Consider the following 16,811-nt stretch of genomic DNA (forward strand, 5'->3'; position numbering starts at 1 on the left):
ACAAAATACAACTGTAGGAAGAGACTGAGGAGGTCACAGGAGTGTCCAATTTGCTATTAGTCATTTTGGACACATATGCAAGTGAGCATACAGTACAGCAAAATATTTGATAAGTAATAAACACCCAAAGTACACCTGCATGACAAGCTTTTACCACAATTAAAATAATCATTCATATATGCTACCAACACGTTTCAGCAAGACTGACATTTTACATATTAAAAATGCAAAAGAAGCACACACACCTTTAATCCCAGCACTCAGGAGGCAGAGGCAGGCGGATCTCTGTGAGTTCAAGGCCAGCCTGGTCTACATAGTGAGTTCCAGGACAGCTGGGGCTACAGGGACACCCTGTCTCAAAAAGACAAAAAAAAAAACCCAAAAAGCAAAAAGACAGAGTCTGGGGAGCTGGAGAGGTGGCTCAGCAGTTAAGAGCACTGGCTGCTCTTGCAGAGGGCCTCGGGTTCAGTTCCCAGCACCTACATGGTGGCTGACAACCAGAGATCCAGCTGCCTCTGCCTCCCTAGTGCTGGGATTAAAGGCGTGCACCACCACACCTGGCTAGTTTCACTTTTTTTAAGCAACATCTCCTCTCCAAATTTTTTTTTCACATATCACCAAAAAGAAAACATGACTGCATTATAGACTAGAGAGATGGCTTAGTAGGTAAAAGGGCTTGCCACCAAACCCTAGAGTTGAGAGTTCAACCCTCAGGAGCCACTTGAAGGTGGAGAAAACTGATTCCAAAGTCTCAAATCCTCCATGTGTACGCCATGGCACACATACAACAATAACAAATTAATTTTTTTTAAATCCACAGAGGTGGGTGAGAGAGATGGCTCAGTGGTTTAGAGCAGTGTCTGCTCTTGGGGAGGACCCAGGTTTGGTTCCCAGCACCCACATGAAGGCTAACAACCAACTGTACTCCAGTTCCAGGGGACCCAAAGCCCTCTTTTGACCTCTGTGGGCATTGCATGACAGCTGCACTTACACACATGCAGGCAACACACCCATACACATAAAATAAAAATAATAAAGCAGGGGCTGGAGAGATGGCTCAGCGGTTAAGAGCACTGACTGCTCTTGCAGAGGACCCGGGTTCAATTCCCAGCACCCACATGGCGGCTACAAACCATCCTTAACTCCAGTTCTAGGGGAATCCAAAGCCCTCTTCCGACCTCCATGGCATTGCACGACACAGGGGCACTCACATACATGCAGGCAATACACTCATACACATAAAATAAAAATAAAATTAAAATAATAATAATAATAATAATGAAGCATAACAAACTCTCCTGCCTTCCTTGCTCAGAGACCATGCTAACCTCTTCATCTCTCCACTTTCAGTCCATGTGCACATTCTCCAAATTGTAAATTAGGTTTGTGACAAGCCCTATTACCCACATGGCCAGGCAAATATAGCTTTTTTGTTGGGGGGTTGGGGGAAGGAGAGAATAGAGTTCAACAGTTTGTCTTAGGAACAGCACTAACTTTCCCAGGCAGTATTCACTGTTTGTCCCAAAGGCCATCTAGCACTAGACACTTCCTGAGCTACCGAAGACATGACTGACAGCTTTACCTAGAGAAGGATATACCACTTGCATAGTAATAGATGCGTATCAACACAGGCCCCATTTCAGGACACAGTGATCATTTTCATTTCAAAGACAAAAAATAAACTTAAAAGCAACTGCGAATAACTTTATTTTGATCTTACACAAAACAACCAGACAACCTTAGATCCTCCTTCTCCCCTCCCCCAGCCATCAGCACACACCCCTCTCCTCAATTTAATCTCAAAATTAGCTCTCATCTGACACCAACCAACAGAGTTAATTAGGCAGAAGCAGATGTAACTCAGCGGCTCTCTGCTACAAGCAGAATCACAGTGTTTAAAAAAAAAATACACAGCCAGGAAAAGGAGCAAAATCAGAACTCTCTTATCTGTTGCCAATTCTCAGCTAAACACATGTATATTATCCACTTTGTATATTATCCACTGCAAATTTTTTAATCTTAGGTTGATTTGTTTCTGACATCCCCCTGGTCCCACTGTAAACTGGTATAAGGCTAAGAGAACAGATTGAAAACCAATTTCATTTTGGCGTAAGCAGTATCTTAACTAGAAAGACAAATCTACAGAAAAAAAAAAAAGCATAATTAATTCAAAAGGCAAACAGAAATGATTTTTTTCCCCTGATTCAGAATTATCTATACCACTCCTCTTTCTCAGAACACTGGGACTCATCTGATGAGTAGATAGTTCACTCAATCACAAACTAAAACCTTAAAATCATTATTCTCTTTTCATTTTTTTCTATAAAAAGTTGAAAGAGTAAAAGGCTATCAAAAAGGTGGCAAATCTTTCCAAATTAATTCAGATTCATGCTTCAGCAAATCAGATTCTTCTATTTTTTAAGATTGTGAATCATTTTATCTTTACCTAGGAATACCAGCAAATTACATGGTTATATTATGTAGTCTTACAACACCACTCACAGCACTCATTACAAACTATTCTAAACAGATCTAGAAGAGTTTAGCCCCACACAGAGCCTTTAGCTTCACTACTATATAAATATCAACACTATTCAGAAATATTCATGTCAGCACAAGAAGACTCAAAATATCCTGATAGCAAGTATTATGAGAGGCCTCCTCTAAGCTTGTACTAAAGCTTTTGTTATTTCAAAATCTGTGTCATAACATTCAAGCCATGAGGTTATAGATGTGCCAAAAACAGTGGTAGAAAAAAATAAAGATTAATAGTAGAGTTTACTCTTTTGTCGCCCTGGGTTTGACTTGCTATTTTTAGCTCCCTTACTTCTATAAGCTCCAGGATTTTTTCAGAGTCCACTGTGTAACTAAGCGAACATCCACACATCTTAACAATATCTTCCAAAACACAACATAGACTGTTAATGTGGGGAACCTTAACTTTTTTTTCCTCTATCACCACTCACCACCATCAAGTGACACAATGGCTCAAAATAGCATCCTCGGTTTAGAAATATCTACTGTCTGACATCAGACATCATCCACATGGTGGTACTTGCTAACTAAATTTCAAGCCCTGAATGCATGTATTCCCCCTAAAATTAATGCTTAAGCACGAAACATGTAAACTGGGAGGTGAGATTATAAACATTAGTCAAAGACTACCCAACAAACATTGAGCAACTGGATGCTCTTTCCCTTTATGCAGCTCTGCGGTAGGGGCTGTGGGAAACAGAACTGAGCTGGAGACAGTACATAAGAAGCAACTAGGAGCCGGGCATGGTGGCGCATGCCTTTAGTCCCAGCACTCGAGAGGCAGAGGCAGTTGGATCTCTGTGAGTTCAAGGCCAGCCTGGTCTACATAGTGAGTTTCAGGACAGCTGGGGCTACAGGGAGACCCTGTCTCAAAAAGACCGAAAAAAAAAAACAAAACAACTAGGAAACAGCAAAGCCCTGCAGCTCCTGTTCCTCAGAAAGGTAAACAAAGGTAAACAGAGAATTACCATATGATCCTACACGGCCACTTCCACGTAGATCCCTGAAGAAAAACTGAAAACAGCTTCTCAAAAAGATATAGGAAAAACATCTTCACAGCAGCACTGTTCACAATACCCAAAGGTGGAAACAGCCCAAAGGTCCCTAACAGCAGAACAGATAAAAGTTATATAACAGATCCATACACTGGACTTATTCAGCCACAAAAAAGAATGAAGTACTAACCTACTCTGGTACAACAGAGATGAACACTGAAACACACTGTAAAGGAAGCCAGACATAAAAGATCAGACCTTGCACTTATAGAACATTCATGTGTAATCCACAAGCAAAATATGCCTAGATGTAGGGCGAAACTGTTCAGCAGGTGAGGGATTTTACTTTGGATAGATGGAAACGTCTTGGATATAGGTAGAGGTGGTAGTCAAACAAGACTGAATGCACTAAATGCTACTGAGTTATTCACTTTTAAAACAGTGCACAACCAGGCATGGTGGCTCACATCTGTAATCCTAGCATTTTGGGAGCCTGAGGTAGGCAGATTGTTCAAGGCCCACTTGGGCTATACAGTGAGTTGCAGGTCAGCCTGAACTGCAAACTGAAAGTTTACCTCAAAAACAAAACAAAACAAAACAAAAAACTCTTATGTTATATGAATTTCATCTCCATAAACTATTAAACTACGTTTTTAAAAACTACAAGAGCTGAGAGACTGGAGATGTAGCTCAGATAGTAGAGTGCTTTCCTAACCCACACAAACCCCAGGGTACCATCCCTAGCACTTCATAAGGCCAGGCTTGGTGGGCTAGAGAGATGGCTTAGCAGTTAAGAGCATTGGCTGCTCTTGCAGAAGACCCAAGTTCAAATTCAGCACCCACATGACAATAACTCCAGTTCCAGGGAATCCAACGCTCTCTTCTGTCCTTGTAGGCATTGCACAACACCGGTGCACTTACATACATGCAGGCATGACACTCATACACATAAAAATAAATAATTAATAATTTAAAAAACAAGCCGAGCATGGTGACGTACACCTGTAGTCCCAGCACTTGGGAGGCAGAGGCAGGGGATCTCTGTGAGTTCAAGGCCAGCCTGGTCTCCATAGTGAGTTCCAGGACAGCTGGGGCTACAGGGAGACCCTGCTTCAAAAAGGAAAAAAAAAAAAAAAAAAAAAATTTAAAAAACAAAAACCAGGCTTGGCAGTACAAGCCTATAATCCCAGCAGTTAGTAGGTAAAGCTAGGCAATTCAGAAGTTCAGTGTCAACCTTGGTTACCTATAGTTTGAGGTCAACCTGTTCTACAGGGGATCCTGTCTCAAAACAACCAACACAAACCGGGCCTGGTGGCACATGTATTATAATCCCAACACCTCTACTTCAATAATTCTATCAGGCCGGGCATGGTGGCGCATGCCGTTAATCCCAGTACTTCGGAGGCAGAGGCAGATGGATCTTTGTGAGTTCGACGCCAGCCTGGTCTACATAGTGAGTTCCAGGACAGATGGGGCTACAGGGAGACCCTATCTCAGAAAAAGACAAAAAAAAAAAAAAAAAAAAAAAAAAAAAAAAATTCTATCAGCCCCCCCCATAAAATCTGCTTCAATGAAAGTTTTCCTCTGATTGCAGAAAGAAGTCTGGAGTAACAGGTGGGCCCCCCTTACATGAAGATGTAAACTGAGCATTGACAGACAATGCAGAAAACCTGACATAGGGCCACATGCCTGTAATCCCATCCCAGTGCTGGGGAGGCTGAGGCAGAAAGACTGAGCGTTGAAACCAACATGGGCTACACAGCAAAATTCTCCCTCAAAAAAAAGAGAAAGGAACCTTACATAGCTGCCTGAACACTCCACCCCAAACCAAATCAAATCGCTCATGGATCAGTGCAGCCAACACCTTTGTACAAACTCTACTTACAAACTCTACTCACCGCTGTCTCTCAGGACTTTCTTATTACTTCCTTAGACCACTCCCTTGACACTGAATTTCATTTTGTATTGTGCTCCTTTGGCACTGACCTCCTTTCCCTTACAAGACTGACTACAATTCTTTGTTTGTTTTTGAGAAAGGGTTTCTCTATAGCCCCAGCTGGCCTATATGTAAACCAGGCCACCCTTGACCTCACAGAGATCCGCCAGCCTCTGTACCCCAGAGACTATACTAGTCTTAGGAATACAACTTATGCTTGATTCATCCTGCCATGCCCCAGGACTTTCTCGGACTGCACTGGAAGAAGGATGCAATCCATTCATCTTTGGGAGTTTGGGGTTTTGTTTGTTGATTGGTCTTTTTGAGACTGGGTCTCCCTGTATCACAGAGATCTCCCTGTCTCTGCTGGGACTAAAGGTATACACCACCACACCAAGCTGGTTTTGTTTTTTGAAATAGGGTCTTACACTATAGCCCAGGCTGGCCAGGAACTCATTATATAACCCAGGCTGGCCTTGAACCTATGGTGATTCTTATACCTCAGCTTCCCAAGTGCTGAGATTCAATGCCTATTCATCAAATGAATTTTTCAGCAAATGAATGAAGGGCAGACAGAAGCTAAGAATAAACTATTAGAAAGCCTACAGTCCATGAGCTTATTGCCTAGAACAGGTATGAGTTGAAGAGGCATAAGAAAAGAAGTTGGAGCCGGGCATGGTGGCGCATACCTTTAATCCCGGCACTTGGGAGGCAGAGGCAGGTGGGTCTCTGTAAGTTCAAGGCCAGCCTGGTCTGGTCTACATAGTGAGTTGCTACAGGGAGACCCTGTGTCAAAAACACCAAAAAAAAAAAAAAAAAAAAAAAAGAAAGAAAGAAATGAAGTTAGGGGGCTGGAGATGGCTCAGCAGTTATGAGCACTGGCTGCTCTTGTAAGAGAACCTGGGTTCAGCTCCCAGCACCCACATGGTGGCTAACACCATCCATAACTCCAGTTCTAGGGGACCAGAAATCCTCTTCTGGCCTCCACAGGCACCTGGTATGCACAAGGTATACTTACATACATGAAGGTAAAGCAGTCATTAACATAAAATAAAAATAAAAATCTCTAAAAAAAAATACAAAGGAGGAAGGAAGGAAGGAAGGAAGGAAGGAAGGAAGGAAGGAAGGAAGGAAAGAGATGTCAGACATAGTGGCTAACACCTTCAATCCCAACACTCAGGTTGAGACAAGAGGATTACCTCAATCATGAGGCCAGCCTGGGCTACATAACAGCCTGGGCTACATAGGTAGGTAGAAAGCAGAGACAGGAATATCTCAGGCTTGAGGCCAGCTACAATATGCAGCAAAACTGATTCAAAAAAAAGGAGGAGGGGAAAAGACAAGAGGAGAGAAAAGTTGGCAGTGACTAAAGAACAGCAGTGCTGTGACACGTGACACGTGAAATAAAGGCAAGGGGGGAGCAGGGGACATAACAGCACAAAGTCCATACACACATGTATGCATGTGCAGCACACACACAAATTTGCTAAATGCTTGAATCACTTCAGCAACAGTACCCATCCACTACACTGTAGGAGATGGAAAGAAACCAAAGCAACTGGTATTTCATCCCTCCAAAGACCAATCTTCTTCAACTTATGGATCTACTTCAATAGACGTCCAAAGCAGGCACTCAAAAAAATATTAGTTGGATCGAATTTTTAATTCCCTGTCTTTTTAGAGTAATACTAAGTTCCTTCCCACTACTCATTAGCACAGAGTTTTCAATTCATAAGCTAATAATGTTTTCCAAGGATTTCTAAGAGGCTAAATCACCATGAAAATTATCATTTCAACTAATACATATTATATTAATTGGAAGTTTAATTTTTCATGTCATGCTCTTCTAGTTGACAATATCCTTGTTATGTCATTAAACTATAATTGTGTAAATCTGCTTCAACAAACAATAACTGAACCATCAATAAACTATTACGGCTTCCATAATCCCTAGCAAAGATTAGTTTCAACATCATCATCATAAATTAGCCGAGACATGTCCCAAAACTCCTGGTGGAACTATGAATTAGATTTGCACAGTCATTCCTGCACTGAAGTGCTCGATAGTTTCAGTCTCTAAAATTTAATCACACTGTTAGGGACATCACAGGAAATCTGATCCCTTGTAAAACAGGATTTTAGAGGCAAGATGAAAAGTCATCTGAAGTCAGCAGGCCTTTGGAGCCAGGGCATGCTGATTAGCAATAATGATAACTAAACATTTCCACTTAAGAAATAATCAACTAAATTTAGAGTGTCTTTTTAGCATTTAAATTTCTCTATTCAATTCTAGGTTTCTCCCTAATTACAAGTTAGCTTTAGTGGGTTTTTAATGACAAAGACTAAGAACATGTATTGAGAAATGATCTGCTGGGTGTGATAGAAGTCAGTAATCCCACTAGGGAGATGGTTGGCTGGAGGAGCAAAGGTTCAAGGCCATCCTTAGCTATATAGCAGATTCAAGGCCAGCCTGAGACCCTGTCTCAAAAAAAGAAATAATCTGGGCTGGAAAGATGGCTCAGTGATTAAGAGAACTGGCTGCTCTTCCACAAGACTGGAGTTGGTTTCCCAGAACCTACATGGCAGCTAACAACCATCTGTAACTGCAGTTCCAGGGGGTGTAACACCTACTTCTGGTCTCCATGGGCAATGCACACATGGGTGCATTTAGATACATGCAGGCAAAACACTCATTCACATTTTTAAAAAAATTAAGAAATAATCTGAATTTTTTAAGGATTGTTTTGATAGCTGGGGAGAGCAGGTGAGACATTTGCCCCATTCCCCAGAGCCACATAAAAGGCAAGTGGGCATGGTAGTCCATCTAGCCAGACTAGCGTTATCAGTGAGCTCTGGGTTCAACTAAGGGACTCTGACTCCAAATATAAGGTGGAGAGATTTAGGAAGACAACCACTTGTAAACCTCAGGCCTCCACATATGCAACCCCCCGCCCCATTGTCACACACACCAAGAAAAGGATTATTTTAGTAAGGCAAGTCATTTCAGGATACCATGTTAGTTGTCTTTAAATCAGATAACCTGCATACCTAGAGAACAAATCAGAATTCCCCTTTAAAAGTCAAGAAAATGGGCCTGTGAAATTGCTCAGAAAGTAAAGTCACTTGTCACCAAACCTGACAACCTGAGTTTGATCTCCGGAACCCACATGGTAAAAGGAAAAAATCAATTCCTACAAGCATACCTCTTGCCCTCTAAAATAAATAAATTCTAAAAATAAAATAAACAGCCAGGTATGGTGGTACACATCTTTAATTCCAGCACTGAGGAGGAAGAGGCAGGTGGATCTCTCTGAGTTCCAGGACAGTCAGGGCTATATAGTGAGACCCTCTCCTCAAAAATAAATAAATTGCTGGGCATGGTATCAAATGACTTTAATCCCAGCACTTTGGAGACAGAGGCAGGTGGATCACTGTGAGATCAAGGACAAGTCTACATAGTGAGTTCTAGGACAATTCTAGGACAGAGACACCCTGTATCAAAAAATAATTAATTAAAATATAACGCCAGGCGTGGTGGCATATACCTTTGATCCCAGCACTCAGGAGGTAGAGGCAGGTGGATCTCTATGAGACCAAAGCCAGCCTACACTACACATAGTGAATTCCAGGCAGGCTTGGGCTAGGGAGACCCTGTCAAAAGATAAAATAAAAATAAAAATCAAGAAAACTATAAATCTATTTTAAAAGTGAACACACGCCAGGCACGGCAGCATACACCCAGGCTGATCTGGAACTTGGATCTTCTTGCCTCAAGCCTCCCAAGTGCTGGGAACGATGTGCTGTCTCTAACTTCTCCATAAGCCACATGAAGTCTACTGGCTACTATAACATATGGGGATGTACTCTATTCACTTTCTTTATGTGCCTTAATTAGAGCATGTTACAATAACAGGAAGTTTGGGGCCAAGCATGGTTGTACACCCCGCTCTTGGGGACCCAGGGCAGGAGGATCCCCATGTTCAAGGGGATTGTTCAACACAGTTGGGGCCTAGAGAGATGGCTCAGAGGTTAAGAGGACCTGAGTTCAGTTCCTAGCTAACAAATGTCTGTAACTCCCAACTCCGGGGGATCCAATGCCCACTTTTGGCCTCTGTGGGCCCACCCATACACAGATCTCTCTCTCTCTCTCTCTCTCTCTCTCTCTCTCTCTCTCTCTCACACACACACACACACACACACACACACATACACACACACAAATAAAAATTTAAATTAAAAGAAATTTTTTTAAAAAAAGGCTAGTTGGGGCTGAAATGTAACTCAATGATAAGACATATAAGAGGCTCTGGGTTGGACACCTACCACCACAAAAAAATAAATAAATAAAAAGGTAAAGTAGGTATTCTGTTTTGTTTTTGATACATTTTTAAAAATTTTTTATTATTTTTATTTTTATTTTATGTGTATGCATGTATTGCCTGCATGTATGTAAGTGCACCCATGTTGTGCAATGCCCGGAGGACAGAAGAGGCTGTTGGAGCCCCTGGAACTAGAGTTTCGGACAGTTGTTTAGTTGCCACGTGGGTGCTGGGATTCAAACCCGGATCTTCTGCAAGAACAACCAGTGCTCTTAACCGCTGAGCCATCTCTCCAGCCCTTGATACAATTTTTTTTAAATAGGCTTCAGAAATCCTATTCAAACAAATTGATGTGATTTAAATAAGAAGTCTCTAGAGAGTTTACTGTCTAGTTTCCACTTTGCCAGCTACCTCAACTGTGGGATACCAGACACGTTACTAAATCAACATAAGTCTCAGTTTCTTGTGGGTACAAATTAGAATACAAGAATGTTTTACAGAACTATTAGGAGGAGTCAGTGAGAAACAAAGATGAAAGAAGCAAGGACAGTGGCAGACATGTAGCAGGAGCTCAGAAAAGGAACAGCACAGCCCAGGCAGCCAAACACCTGTAAAATCTAATCTGGCTGAACTCTGGCCATTTTCCCCTAAGAGACAGGGAAAGTCAGCACCTGGCTCTTAGCTATAGCGGCAGACAAGAAAAAACTCAACACAGAGTACAGAAGAAAGCAAAGAAAGGCAAAAATAGATCTGTGGCAGCAAGTCTGGGGTCAGGAGGAGCATATTTTACTCAGTTACACATCTTAAAAGGTCAATAAAGCTTTCAGGAGATAATACTACATAGAATAACTTTTTGACCTCAGGGTAAGAAAGGAGTCTTTAAAACAAGACACAAACAGCACTAAATTAACCATAAAGAAAAAAAACCAATAAATATGACTCCATTAAAATTAAGAACTTCTGTTCATTAAAAGGCATCACAGGCTGGAGAGAGGGTTCAGCAGATAGGAGCACTGGCTGCTCTTGCAGAGGACCCAGGTTTAGTTCCCAGCACATACTTGCATGGCAGCTAACAACCATCCATAACTCCAGTTCCAGGGGACTCAGATACCCTCTTCTGACCTCCACAGGCATTGCATGACATGGGTACACTTATATACATGCAGTAATACACTCATATGCATAAAATAAAAACAATAAAATATTTTTTAAATATAAGGCATTATAAAGAGAGTAAAAACCCACAGGATGGAAAAGGTATTTGTGACACACATACAGGACAAGGGACTTGTATTCATAGTAAATAAAGACTTTCAGGCCACAGGATGGTACAGCAGGTAAAGGGGAGTAAAGGCCTTCACCTCAAACCTGGCAAACTTGACTGAGTTTGATCCCAGAGACCCACATGGTGGAAGGAGAGATCCGACTCTCAAATGTTGTCCTGACTTCCACACGTGCTTCATGGCACACGCACCCACATACATACACACACACAATAAAGAAATGTAAATGAAAATACTAAAAGAATACTTTTTAAAAGAAGAACTTCTAAATAGCAATAAAAGAAGCAGTCCTAAACAAGAAGAGGGGAGGGAGCAGGACCTTTACAAATGAGGAAATCTAAATGACTAACACACAAAAAGCTGCTCAACATGATCAGTATTCAAAATTTATCAGACTGGCTAAAACCACCGAGAGTTAGACTGGAGGGAGTGTGACCCTGGTGACCCCTCTGGGAAACAGTTCAACTAGTTAACAAGTAAAGACAAGCAGACCACACAATTCATCATCCAAACCCAGACTATGAGCATGCAGAGGACAGGCTTTACAAACCAGGTCGCCTTGGCCACAAAGTAACAATTCCAATCTTAGGTGTACTTAAGAGAAATGTGTACACATGAGCACCAGATGACATGCACAGGGATACTCAAAGTAACGCTGCTCAATAATGCCCCAAACCAGAAACAACTAAAATATCCAGCAACGATGGGACTGACTATACAAAAGTTCTTTCCCCGTCCAATGTCTCCTGCCCAGATTTCATTTATCATTCTGCAAGCAGACTGATTACAACATACACCTTGCTACTTTCCTAATCAATTTCCTTCTCTAATATAAACGCAGTTCTATCTACGCACGTGGGAAATCAAAGGCTTACTGCATAGAACTAGCTAACAAACTACCAGCCAGAACACTTAGGCTTGTCTAACTGGCATAGGAAAGGTCCAAGAAACGGGCAGCAAAATGGCTCAGTGGATCAAAGTTCTTGTTGCCAAGCCTGACAACCTGAGGCCTACATGGTAGAAGTTGTCCAGACTTCCACACTCAAGCGTGGACACACACACAAGCACACACTTACATTAAATGTTTTTTTAAAAAAGCCCAAGAAAGCCAGGTGTGGTAGCACACTAGGGAGGCAGAGGCAGGTGGATCTCTGTGAGTTCGAGGCCAGCCCAGTCTACAGAGCGAGTTTCAGGCCAGTTGGGGGCTTAAGAAGACCCTTTTTCAAAAGACAAAAAAAAGCCCAAGAAAGTTTCTGAAACACATGAAGTTATCTAGATTTTATTACTCATTTTCATTCACATTTTACAGCTGCCAACTTCTATCTACCTTCACAAGTCATGCATAAGATAAAATGCAATCACATCACATCTACTCTGCTCAGAGGCCCAGCTACAGTCAAAAGGCAAAACTTCTAATGACCACGTCATCCCTAAGCTCTGCCTTTAATGTAAAGCCTCGCGGCCTTATTTATCTAAAGACAGTCGTTTTTGTTTTTGTTTTTTTTTTTTGGTTAACTTGGAAAACTTTCATCAAAAGTGATGTCACCGCTCCTGATGGGAGGTTCTATCAAGAACAGGATGGCACCCAGTGTGGTGGAATACTGAAGTCTAGGTATGTGGAACAGGAGACCTGGCCTTTAGTTCTGACTGCTCTTTATGACCTGGGGGAGATTAAAGACAGTCTGTGTAGCCAGGCTACTTGATACCAAGCCAAGGAAAACCTTAATCATGTGATCCACCTACTGCTACCTGAGATTACTGACTTGGTACCCATTCCTTCTTAAAAACAAAACAGCCCAAATTCATTTTGATACATGTGTAATGAATTTATAATAATAAGAAAATGTTTTAGCTTTAGAGTTATTATCAGAAAATTTAGGGTATGACAGATCTTCCAGGAAGGATGTACTTTCTATTTAAAGTACAGTGCAGCTGGGTATGGTGGCATATGCCTTTAATTCCGGCACTCAGGAGGCAGAGGTGCGCGTGGATCTCTGTGAGATCAAGTCCAGCCTGGTCTACATAGCAAGTTCCAGGCCAGCTGGGAGTACAGGAAGACCTTGTCTAAAACAAAAACAAAAACAAAACCCGAAAAAACATTTTATTGGGGCCAAGGAGATAGCTCAATGGTTAAAGACTGCATGCTCACAAAGTATGACAAACTAAAGTTTGAATCCCTAGCTGAGCATGGCTGTGCTTGCCGGTAACCCCAGCATTGCCAGTGGTCTAGGTGAATGCCAGTAGCTTACTAGCAGAGCAGCCAGCCAAGGTGAAATGGCCAGATCCAGTTCAGTAAGATACCCTGTATCAAGGAAAGACGGTGGAACAGGCTAGAGGAAGACACCCTATTAACATCCTGCCCTGGCCTCCAGGTGCACACATCCACATGCACACACACTCATGTGTATGCACCACACACATATACCACATACACACACATACACAAAGTGTGTATTATACACACATACACTTTTTTGGAACACCAAAGAACTGACATGATGCCAACACAACTAAGTCTCACTTGCCACTTCTTTATCACTACCCATCATAACTTCTACTCTTGCATCTCAACACTCTCTCCCAACAGTAGGGTTTAAAACTCCTTCATGGTGCATACAAGGGCCATTTTTAACCTGCCCTCTTCTGCCTTGACCCTGTCTCACCACTCCCTGAAGCCTACCCACCCCAAAGTACTAGCAAATTCGAAACTACCAAAGCCAGGGTGCCTCTTTCTGGGACACTCTGTGCTCTTGCAGTTCCTGCCCCACCTTCAAGACTTGGCTCAAGTTTCCTCTACGCCATCCAGCCTATCAAACAAGAGTCCCCCAATCACCTTTCTTGGCTTCACTGTCACTCAGGGCACAGTCCAGATGATACCCACCCAGGCCTTTTGCCTAGTCCTGCCCACTTTTCTCCACACCTGCAGCTTTTCCCCTAGTCCTCTGAATCACGTGTTCCCAGGAGATGCTCTGCTACCAATGGATTTTTCAAATTCTACTCAGCCTCTGTCCCCTATTTTCCTCACTTAAGTGCGCCCTGGTGTCTTAGCATCATCTTTCGGAAACTCCCAAGCAGAACCATTCCACCCTCCTTTCTTTTATTTAATGTTTCATATACCAGTGGGCTAGCAAACCTCTTTCTATTCCAACATGAGGACTCAGCTTGATATTGCTTTCCCAACAATTTGGACCTGCCTCAGGGGCCAGTAACCGCCCCCCAAATCCAACACCCAAGCAGCAAATGCTCTCTCAACTCCACATCCACCACACCCAAACTCATCTTTAGCCTGATCCCAGTTAACTGCAAACTCGCCCGCCGGCATCACTTCACCTGCCCTCCCTCACACAGCCCTAGGTCCCCTTACCACATCACCAAAACCTCGTCCCTCCCTGCTCTCCCATCTCCACCTCTACGCGCCCCTCCCCTCTTCCCCCTCCAATCGGGTCCACACCCTCTTCCGGCCCTCGTCGATCCTACCAAGACGCTCCCACAAATCCCCTCCCAGCCCCCTCCTTTCGACTCCTCGGGGCCCGCCTCCACCCGGCTCGGCCCCGCCCCCCGCCGCCGAGCGCCGCCCCTTGCCCCGGAGGCCCTGCCGGGGGCGGAGCCTTTCCCTCCTCCCCTCTCCCCCGCCCCCTACCGTCACGCTCAGGGGCAGCCTGACCCCGAGCGGCCCCGGGGTGACCCTCGCGCAGAGGCCTGTGGGAGGGGCGTCGCGAGCCCCCGGCACCACCCGTGGGTCCCCCGCCCGCTCAGTCTCCTCCCCCTAGGGACGCGTAGGGTGGGTGACAGACCTAGCCGCGCGCCACCACCACCGCTCTTGTCTGGGGCGCTGCTACTGCCTGAGGAAGACGCCGCGGCTGCCGCCTGGAGGAGGTACCGTCGCCTCCGCCGCCGCTGCCGCCGCCGCCAGGGGTAGGAGCTAAGCCGCCGCCATTTTGTGTCCCCCTGTTGTTGTCGTTGACATGAATCCGACATGACACTGATTACAGCCCAATGGAGTCTCATTAAACCGGAGCAGCAGCCCCGCCCCGGCGCCGGGCCATTGGACGAGACTACGGACACTCGAGGCCACCCGTTGGCCTCCGGGCCTGTCCATCACCCACTCACTAAGCACTCTGCCCCCCATTGGGGCAAGTTCCTGCCGGTCATCTCGTCTCCACATAGACACACCTCTCGACCCATCATCTCCCCCCTCCGGCACCACCCCCAGGGAGGGTCGACTGCCAGTACCAATCAACAAACCGTTGGGCCCGCCCCTTCCGGGCACCTATTGGCCCAGCCCTTTTTCTCTCTCACAGACACCGCGCCACCTCTACTTCCACCTATCCGCCCCCTCCACCTCTAGAAATGGATTGGATCTGGCCGCAGCAGAGACGCTGAATCCTTATTGGCTTCATGCGACGCCAATCAGAAGCCTTTTCCCTCTCCCCTCCCCCACTCAACCCCAAAGCCCCTAGCCCGCTGCTAAAGTTTGTGTGAGAGCTGATCGCTGGCGGCGGCCGCAGGATTTAGGGGTGGGCGCGGGCGGGAGCGCGCGCGGGCGGGCACGCGAAGTTAAAATTCGAGGTTCTCAGTCGCCAGCTCCAGCGGCGGAACGCGCGGACGGGCGCACCGCCCGGAGCGTTCCATCCCGCCCCCTCCTCCACCCTCTCTCCTGTCCCGTCCCGGGCGACTACTCGCCCGCCCCCTGGCTCGCATCCTGCCCCCCCACACACACATATACACACACACACACGCACATACACACACATACAAACACACACACACATTCCCTACCCTGCAAGCCCCAGGCCGGTGCAGACAGAACGATGTCGCTGCAGCCTCTTCGCCATCCCATGCCGAGGGGGAGCAAGCCCCCTACCCGCCGGGCGTGCACCCCCCCCCCCTCCGGCTCCGCACTCGCCCGTGTCTGCAAACACGTGCATCGTTCGCCGCTGCCTCCGGCCACCCCGGTCCCCGGCTAACCTCGCCCGCAGCCCGGCCAATCGCTCGCTGCCCTTTGTTGCTGCAGCCGGGGTCTCCCCGCTGCCTTCCTCAGCCTCCGCCTCGTCCTTTGCCAGCCGCCCGGGTCCGCAGCGCCGCGCTCCCCCCGCCCGGGACCCACCGCCGCCGCCTCCTTCTCCTCCTCCGCCTCCTCCTCCTCCTCGGCTCCGGGCTGCAGCGCACAGAGCCCGAGGCAGCGCCGCCCAGCCCCGCTCCCCCCGCGCCGCCCGCTAGCCCGCCTGGCCCGGCCGGGGGCGCAGCCCGGACCCCGCCCGCCCCAGTCTCCGCCCCGGGGGTACCTGCCTCCGCCCCGGGGGGCTCCTCTTGCCTCCCTCGGGGGAGGGCGGGGATGCCGGTGTCCGCGAGAGGATGGGGACGCCTGGGCCGTTTGGGGCGGGGAGTGTGCCCGCCAGGTCTGGGACTGAGGTGCGGTCCTCGCCAACGCGCCCCCCTCCCGCTGGTGTGGGCCCCAAACTTCGTCCTTCGCCCGGGCCTTGTACCCTCTGGCTATCGCGGCAATTTGGGGGTGGGGGATATCTCAGGAGCTGTGTCTACCCTCATCGGGAGGAAGAGGGAGCAGTGACATTCAGCGACTGCGGACAGGCATCCTCGGGTGGGAGTGGGGATGTCAGGCGCGGGCTGGAGAGGGAGGCTACCCCTCAAGATGCCCTCTCCCGGCCTGCGAGGAGCTGGCGAGCTCTGAGTCGCGTTCTGGGTGCTTCCTGGACTGTGCAACTGGATGGCAGGGGGGCAGGGG

At 46.2% G+C, this 16,811-nt stretch overlaps 1 protein-coding gene across 6 annotated transcripts in view; it reads right to left on the minus strand.

Moving 5' to 3' along the window:
- Kat6b (lysine acetyltransferase 6B) overlaps positions 1-16,235 on the minus strand; it is a 201,979-nt gene extending 185,744 nt beyond the window's left edge. For 3 of the 6 annotated variants that reach the window (XM_029554450.1, XM_017802385.2, XM_008849903.3), the window contains exon 1: positions 14,863-15,073. The gene's annotated coding sequence lies outside the window, so the exon portion shown is untranslated. Of the gene's footprint in view, positions 1-14,862; positions 15,074-15,847; positions 15,967-16,036 lie in introns of those variants that run through there. The other 3 variants (XM_008849901.2, XM_029554448.1, XM_029554449.1) reach the window with 3 other exon arrangements.
- Between the last annotated feature and the right edge of the window lie 576 nt (positions 16,236-16,811).

This window comes from Nannospalax galili, unplaced genomic scaffold (genome assembly GCF_000622305.1).
Source record: "Nannospalax galili isolate Female #2095 unplaced genomic scaffold, S.galili_v1.0 scaffold83, whole genome shotgun sequence".
NCBI lineage: Eukaryota > Metazoa > Chordata > Mammalia > Rodentia > Spalacidae > Nannospalax > Nannospalax galili.